The sequence below is a fragment of the Phalaenopsis equestris genome, unplaced genomic scaffold (assembly GCF_001263595.1).
Source record: "Phalaenopsis equestris unplaced genomic scaffold, ASM126359v1 Scaffold000267, whole genome shotgun sequence".
NCBI lineage: Eukaryota > Viridiplantae > Streptophyta > Magnoliopsida > Asparagales > Orchidaceae > Phalaenopsis > Phalaenopsis equestris.
The window spans coordinates 226,542-233,217 of record NW_018164709.1 but is presented as its reverse complement, the minus strand read 5'-3'; positions in this window follow the sequence as shown (position 1 = coordinate 233,217).

Below are 6,676 nucleotides of genomic sequence, written 5' to 3'. Positions count from 1 at the left end.
GAATATTACTAACTTTCACTTAAAAGCTTTATGTTTAAAATTTTTAATTTACAACCAAGTATTTTCTTTATGTTGCAGTTGTGAATGTTGGTAAATGTATTTGTTTGCTTTTATGTTATTCTCCACTACATAGAAGTCTAATGAATCTCTATATATTAAAATTAAATTAAAATTTGATCAATTAAATTTTTACTCCTATTTTTAATTTTTGTACTTGAATATTTATGATGTAAGAAAAAAATCATGTAAGCATGTTATTTTTAATTTTCATTCCTGCCTATAAAAATATGATACTAAAATATTTTATCTTATTAAAAAATTAAGTTTGGGGGGGGGGGGGGAGGGGGGAAAAATTTTTCAAAAATTTCTTATTCGATTCATCTCCTCTTCGAATCACTAATTTGTTTTGAGAGGGAGATTTATTCAAATGGGGGAAGTATATGACGATCGACAAGCTGGTGACTCCTTTTAAAATAAAAGAGAGAAAAACAAATGAAAACAGTAAGGAAGAAAAACTTAAGGTTAAAAATTTTTAGTGTGGAAATGATAAATAGTGTGTACTATCTTTAATAAGAGAAATTGTATTTTTTGAAAAATTTAGATGGGTTAGACTTTTACTTTCAACACTTAAATTTCTTTCATTAAAAATAATTTTCAAAGCTATTATTATGTTTTTATGTAAAAGATTTATATCAAAACTTTACTTTAGGAAAGGAGGAGTGAAAGGAGGAGTAAAGGAGGAGTGAAATTCAAAATCATTAAAGGTCTATCCAGATACAACAATCCTCATCATGAAAAAAAAAGTTGAAAAGGGAAAAGAAGCTTGAGGATTAGTGTCTAATCAAAAATTAGTTTCACATCAAATCTTTTTAAGTGTAAGACTTGACAAACTCTTAAGCTTAATGATATAATATAGTAAGTATAATTATTCTTACTAAAAATTTTTAAGCTGAGAAAATATAATGCCTAAATTGTATATTTGGAGAATTTACAAGTATTTCTGAACTACATAGAAACTCGTATTTTCAGACTTCTTTACAATAAAAGTTTCTAAACTCTAAATTGGTCTCATGTACTAATATTTTTTCTAAATTGCATTACTATATTTCTAGATCAAAATTTTAGAATATCGTAAAGAAACACATATTACATAATCTACTTACATTGGTTTGAAAAGATTGGAGTGTCACTTGAGGACAAGTAACATTTTAAGTTTGGAGGATTTTAATAAACATAAAATATTTAGTCTTTATGTACATATTTTTAAGATATTACGCTTTAATGGAAGGTATTTGTGTGTTTTTCTTTCAGGTACAATCAAATGGATGAAAAATTTTGAAAAAAGTAAAAAATGATCAAATTTGGAGTAAAAATGAAAAAGGTGTGCAAAAGAACTGCGGTGCCTAAGCGCCCAGAATTCACGCTTACCCACCACTAAAACAAAGAAGACCGCGTTTAAGCACCCAGTACATCGCACTTAAGCGTCAGAAGTAGTTATTTGATGATTCCGAATTCGCGCTTACCCGCCACTAAAACAAAGAAGATCGCGTTTAAGCACCCAGTACATCGCGCTTAAGCGTCAGAAGTAGTTATTTGATGATTCAATGAATTTGGACAAATTTTTGAAGCAACCCTTGGCGAAAACATGAGAAATAGTTAATAGACACAAAAATACATTCAATTGGTAACCCTTGGCGAAAACATGGGAAATAGTTAATAGACACAAAAATACATTCAATTGGCTTTTGAAAGTAGACAAATCATGGAAGATTTATTGAATGTGAACACTTTTTGAAGAGACACTAAGACACCTTTTGAAAATTATAAAAGAAGACTTGGATTGAAGAAGAGAAGAGGGCCAACCCCCTTCTAGTCACCCACACACGCCGCCGCCCATAGCTGTCGCCGCCACTTTTCTTCTATTTCAAGTTATAGTTTGTATTGTAAGTGAAGGAAGAGATTCAAAGGAACTTCAAGACTTTGGTGGAGCGGATTTGAGATAAGGTTTTTATCTTTGTGACAACATTTCGTATTAATTTAGACTTCTTGTTTGTTTGTATGAATTCTATTTTTAAACTTAAGTGTGGCTGTGTTTTCTCCATGAATTTTGAGTAATTTTCTTTATTTTTTTTTCTTAAAATGATAAGTGATTAAGTATTGGATGAAAGTTGTATGAAGTATTAATCTTTAATGTTGGAATAAGTTGTAATGATTTTAAACATTGTATTTCATTTACTTCTTGATTTAACCAATTAAGATGTTATATCTGTTGTGAGAAAATATAAGATCTGGGATGATACTTTCTTAATCAACAAATGATAAGAATTATATGAGATTGTATGGATGAGAATGTAATTCATATGATTGAGTGCAAATAATTAGAGAAATAAAATTTAAAAAATGTAGAATTAGAGGACTTTAGAGTGACAGACTAAAACCTCCAATTTGATTTATAGTTTTAGGTTTTGGTACGAGATGTTAGTCCTCGGGTGGAGGGAGAAGAGGAAACTCTAGAGTGAGAGCTAATATGTTCCCTGCCTAACTCGTCTTCAAGACTATTCAAACTTTAAATTAGCCAATGTTCTTTATAACATCTCTAGTAAAGGTAAAGAATATTATTGCTTCTATTTGACACAACACAATTTGAATACTTCCACAACAGAATTCTTACACTTGTTACTGATTCATGATAAGAAAAAATATATTTTATTTATATTGTCTTCATCTTAGAAATATATAGTTAAGTTTAATTAGTTGTTTATTTTGCTTTCAATTATAAAAAAATTACAAAAATGAATCGAACTTTCATTCCTATTATTGCATCTACAGTTTGAGTAAGAATATTTTGCTAGGTAGAATTTGTTATCTAATTTCTTCTGACTTTAGTTGCATATTGTTAATTGTCCCAGTGGGTTTGATGTTCGGAGCTTAAACAAAAAGTCTTATATTACTTGATAACAATAGGCTTAAACAAAAAGTTTTATATTACTTGATAACAATATGTATACTTGCGTAGAATCCCAAGGGGTATCCCATATTTAAATATAAAAATTGTATTCTTATTTGCTTCGAAGTCAAGTTTTCGGCAGTTGTTGCTAGGGATCAAGTTTTTGGAGCTGTTGCAAAGTAAGAATTATAAGTAAGAAAAAAATTAAGAATATTACCGCATACATTGTATTGTATTACCGCATACATTGTATCCGCATACATTGTATTGACATATAAAATCGGGGTCAACAAGCATTCAGTCGGTCGCCTACTTAGACCCATTAGGGCTCGTCGAGCGGCCTCTCGCCAACTCAAAGGTTATGGACCATAAATGATTGATTGGCTGAAGTGCCGAGCCGAATACTTATTTACTTAGCCATTTACACATGTATTAAATATTTATCTATTTACTTTTACCAAATTACATTATAATAGCCCTATTAAAAAAGGGGCAAGAAGGTAATTATTGTACCTACTGTATCCCTCTTTGCCTATAAATAGGGAGCCATTTACACCTAGTGAATCAGCAGTAAAAAGGCTTCATTTACCTTCTATGCGTTCAATCTCTCTCCCTCTCTTTCTGATTTTTTAACCTTCTATGCGTTCAATCTCTCTCCCTCTCTTTCTCTCTCTCTCTATTCTTCCTGTTCTATACTCTATTCATTGGATTTGACTCAAATGTCAAATTCGGATTCAGCAGATCCTATTTGCTAATGAGTTTGCCTGAATTTTGTCCTTTTTCCTTAACTCAAATTTGAATGCACAGCATTATTTCTTAGAATTAAGTATCAGAAGTGAGTGATAAATCTTACTCTCTAGCAAAAAAAAGAGTGAGGGGAACCGAAGAGCAGCAGTGCCACCACAGGAATGAATCGTGGAATGGCAAACTCGAATGCTAATCCGGAGACCAATGTGTTCAATGGATTAACGTTCAGTGGCACCGAACAGGAATTCAACGGCGAAGGAGGTCCATACAGCCTTGATTCCAAGAGTTGTAGAATGGGACCGTGGTCCTAAGATTGTCGAGGCCCAATGTAGCGAAGGGTTTTCAATCCAACGAATCTGTTTCAGACCAAAAAAAGTTTCTGTGCGGACTTCGGACATAACTCTACGTGCGGACTCCTAATAATATACTGTCATGTGTGCTATATCGGGCCTACCTAAAAGATATTAAAGTGAAACCGTTTACTCCGCAATAACTCCTAAACAACCTCCGCAATTCCCCTTCAATAACCTTTAAATAAGACCGCTGAGACTATTTTGAGATTATTTCTTGGTTATTCAGTGTTTTTGAAAAGAAACTCATATATTCCACTTCAATAACCTCAAAATAATCTCCGCGGTGCTATTTTAGATTATTGAAGTAGAACTGCGGATGTTATTTCAAGATTATTTATGGGTTATTTCGTGATTATTGAAGTAAAATATATGAATTTCTATTCAATAACCTCAACGACGTAGCACACATTATGCCAAAATATCAATGTTCGCATGCAAAGCTACTTTCAGAGTAGAAACAGAACTTTTCCAATTTTTGGGGATCAACTTTTTCTCTTGTTTTTTTTTTCCCCTTGCGCTTGACTTCCATGGTTTCGGGAAGGTGGTAGACGGTTCGTTGGGATAGAAACTGGTGATGCGCTGCCGAGATGGAAAACAGGGAGATGCTCACACGCTTTTCCTGGCTTCTCAGGACTTGGGTTTTGTCTCTTCTTCTTGTAGAAAAAAGAATTTTCGTGTTTCTAGAAATAACGGTAACTATGTGCGTTGCAAGGTTGTAGGGCCGAGAAGCTAGATGGAATTTCATTGACTGGCTTCTTAGGAATTGGATGGCGATAAAAGAGAAGATGTTGTGCGTTTCTAGAAATAATGGGATGGCAGCAGTTAACTGGCGTTTGTTAGTAAAGACGTTTCTCCGAAGAAAATAGCAGCCCTTCTTTTTGGTTTGAGAGAAGGCTTTATTTTTAGTATATTTGGCATATACTTTTTTTTTTATATTAAAGCGATCAGATGTGTAGTAATGGGAAAATATTTTTGCACATAAAACGTACGTCCACGAGTTATTCAAGGGGGTATAGGGGGTTATATCGGGGTTATACCCATTTGTAACCTCCATATAACCTCTTTGTAAACTACCTGTAACCTACAAATGAGTTCTGCGCTTCTGTAGTTTCATGAGTACAAATAAGTTACATGGAGGTTATAGGGGAGTTACACGGAGGTTACAGGGGGTATAACCCCAGACATAAATGCCCTGTATCCCCTGAATAACCCCTGATGTACGCAGCGCTGCGTACGTCTTATGTACGCAAATATTTTCCGTAATAATGATCTTTGAAAGGAGCTATCATAATTGTCTTTGAAATGAAATTGTTACTATAAAAAATATCATAAATATTTTTACTCATTTATATGCGTATAACCACTAAAAAATATTTAGTATTTGTCGAATCCGAATTTGTCGAGCAGGAGGCGCACCAATAGGATTATGGCATTTGAAGCACGAGAGAGATGGTGACTTGCTCCTCTAGGTCAAAATGGAATATTCTTGGGCTCTTGTGACTGTTTTTGTATTATCAAATATTTTTGGTACATGGAGAGGGTGAAGAGAATGAAGTCCCTTATTATGTGAAGATATAAGAGCGAAAGTGAGAGACAAAACGTTTTATTTCATGAAAAGACCACTTTATTTATAGGAGAGGGAAAACAATGAAAGAAAATTATATTTATAACATTGCTTTATGGAGGGTTGTATAAGCTATTCTCAGAAGTATAACCCTGTGGGCTCAGGACTTTGTCATTCTCTAGCTCGATCGATTGGGATCGAAGAGGTGAATTGATCAGTGCCGTTGGACGGCCTTTTAAATGAGGTTGTCGGTCAGTCAGACTTTCCATGACAGGCAACCTACAGGTTTTCTGAAGACAGTCAACAAGGTCAATAGCACGAGAAAGATGGTGAATTGCTCCTCTAGGTCAAAAGGGAATATTTTTGGGCTCTTGTGACTCTTTTTGTATTATCAAATATTTTTGGTACATGGAGAGGGTGAAGAGAATGAAGTCCCTTATTATGTGAAGATATAAGAGCGAAAGTGAGAGACAAAACGTTTTATTTCATGAAAAGACCACTTTATTTATAGGAGAGGGAAAACAATGAAAGAAAATTATATTTATAACATTGCTTTATGGAGGGTTGTATAAGCTATTCTCAGAAGTGGAAGTATAACCCTGTGGGCTCAAGTCTTTGTCATTCTCTAGCTCAATCGATTGGGGTCGAATAGGTGAATTGATCAGTGCCGTAGGACGGCCTTCTAAATGAGGTTATCGGTCAGTCAGACTTTCCATGACAGGCAGCCTACAGGTTTTCTGAAGACAGTCAACAAGGTCAATCTGATCGACTAATATTAGTTGAGCGGATAAGTTGGGGAGGTCTTCAGTCCTCAATTACCACCGAGAGAATTCTTATCGGTTGAGTAGACTTGTACTTTCGAGCAGAGGTTGTCATCTAAATGTGTATTGTTGGGTTGTTTCGGATGAACTCTGACGAGCATGCGCCAATCAATTTTGTTAGGTCCCTAGGCTATTTTATAGTGTGTCCTGCTTTATCATGTCACTAATTCTTGAGCTGTCAGATTGCATCGAGGTTCATGCTAACACATTTTTATGTACATATTTAGTTTCTTGATTCTTTTGC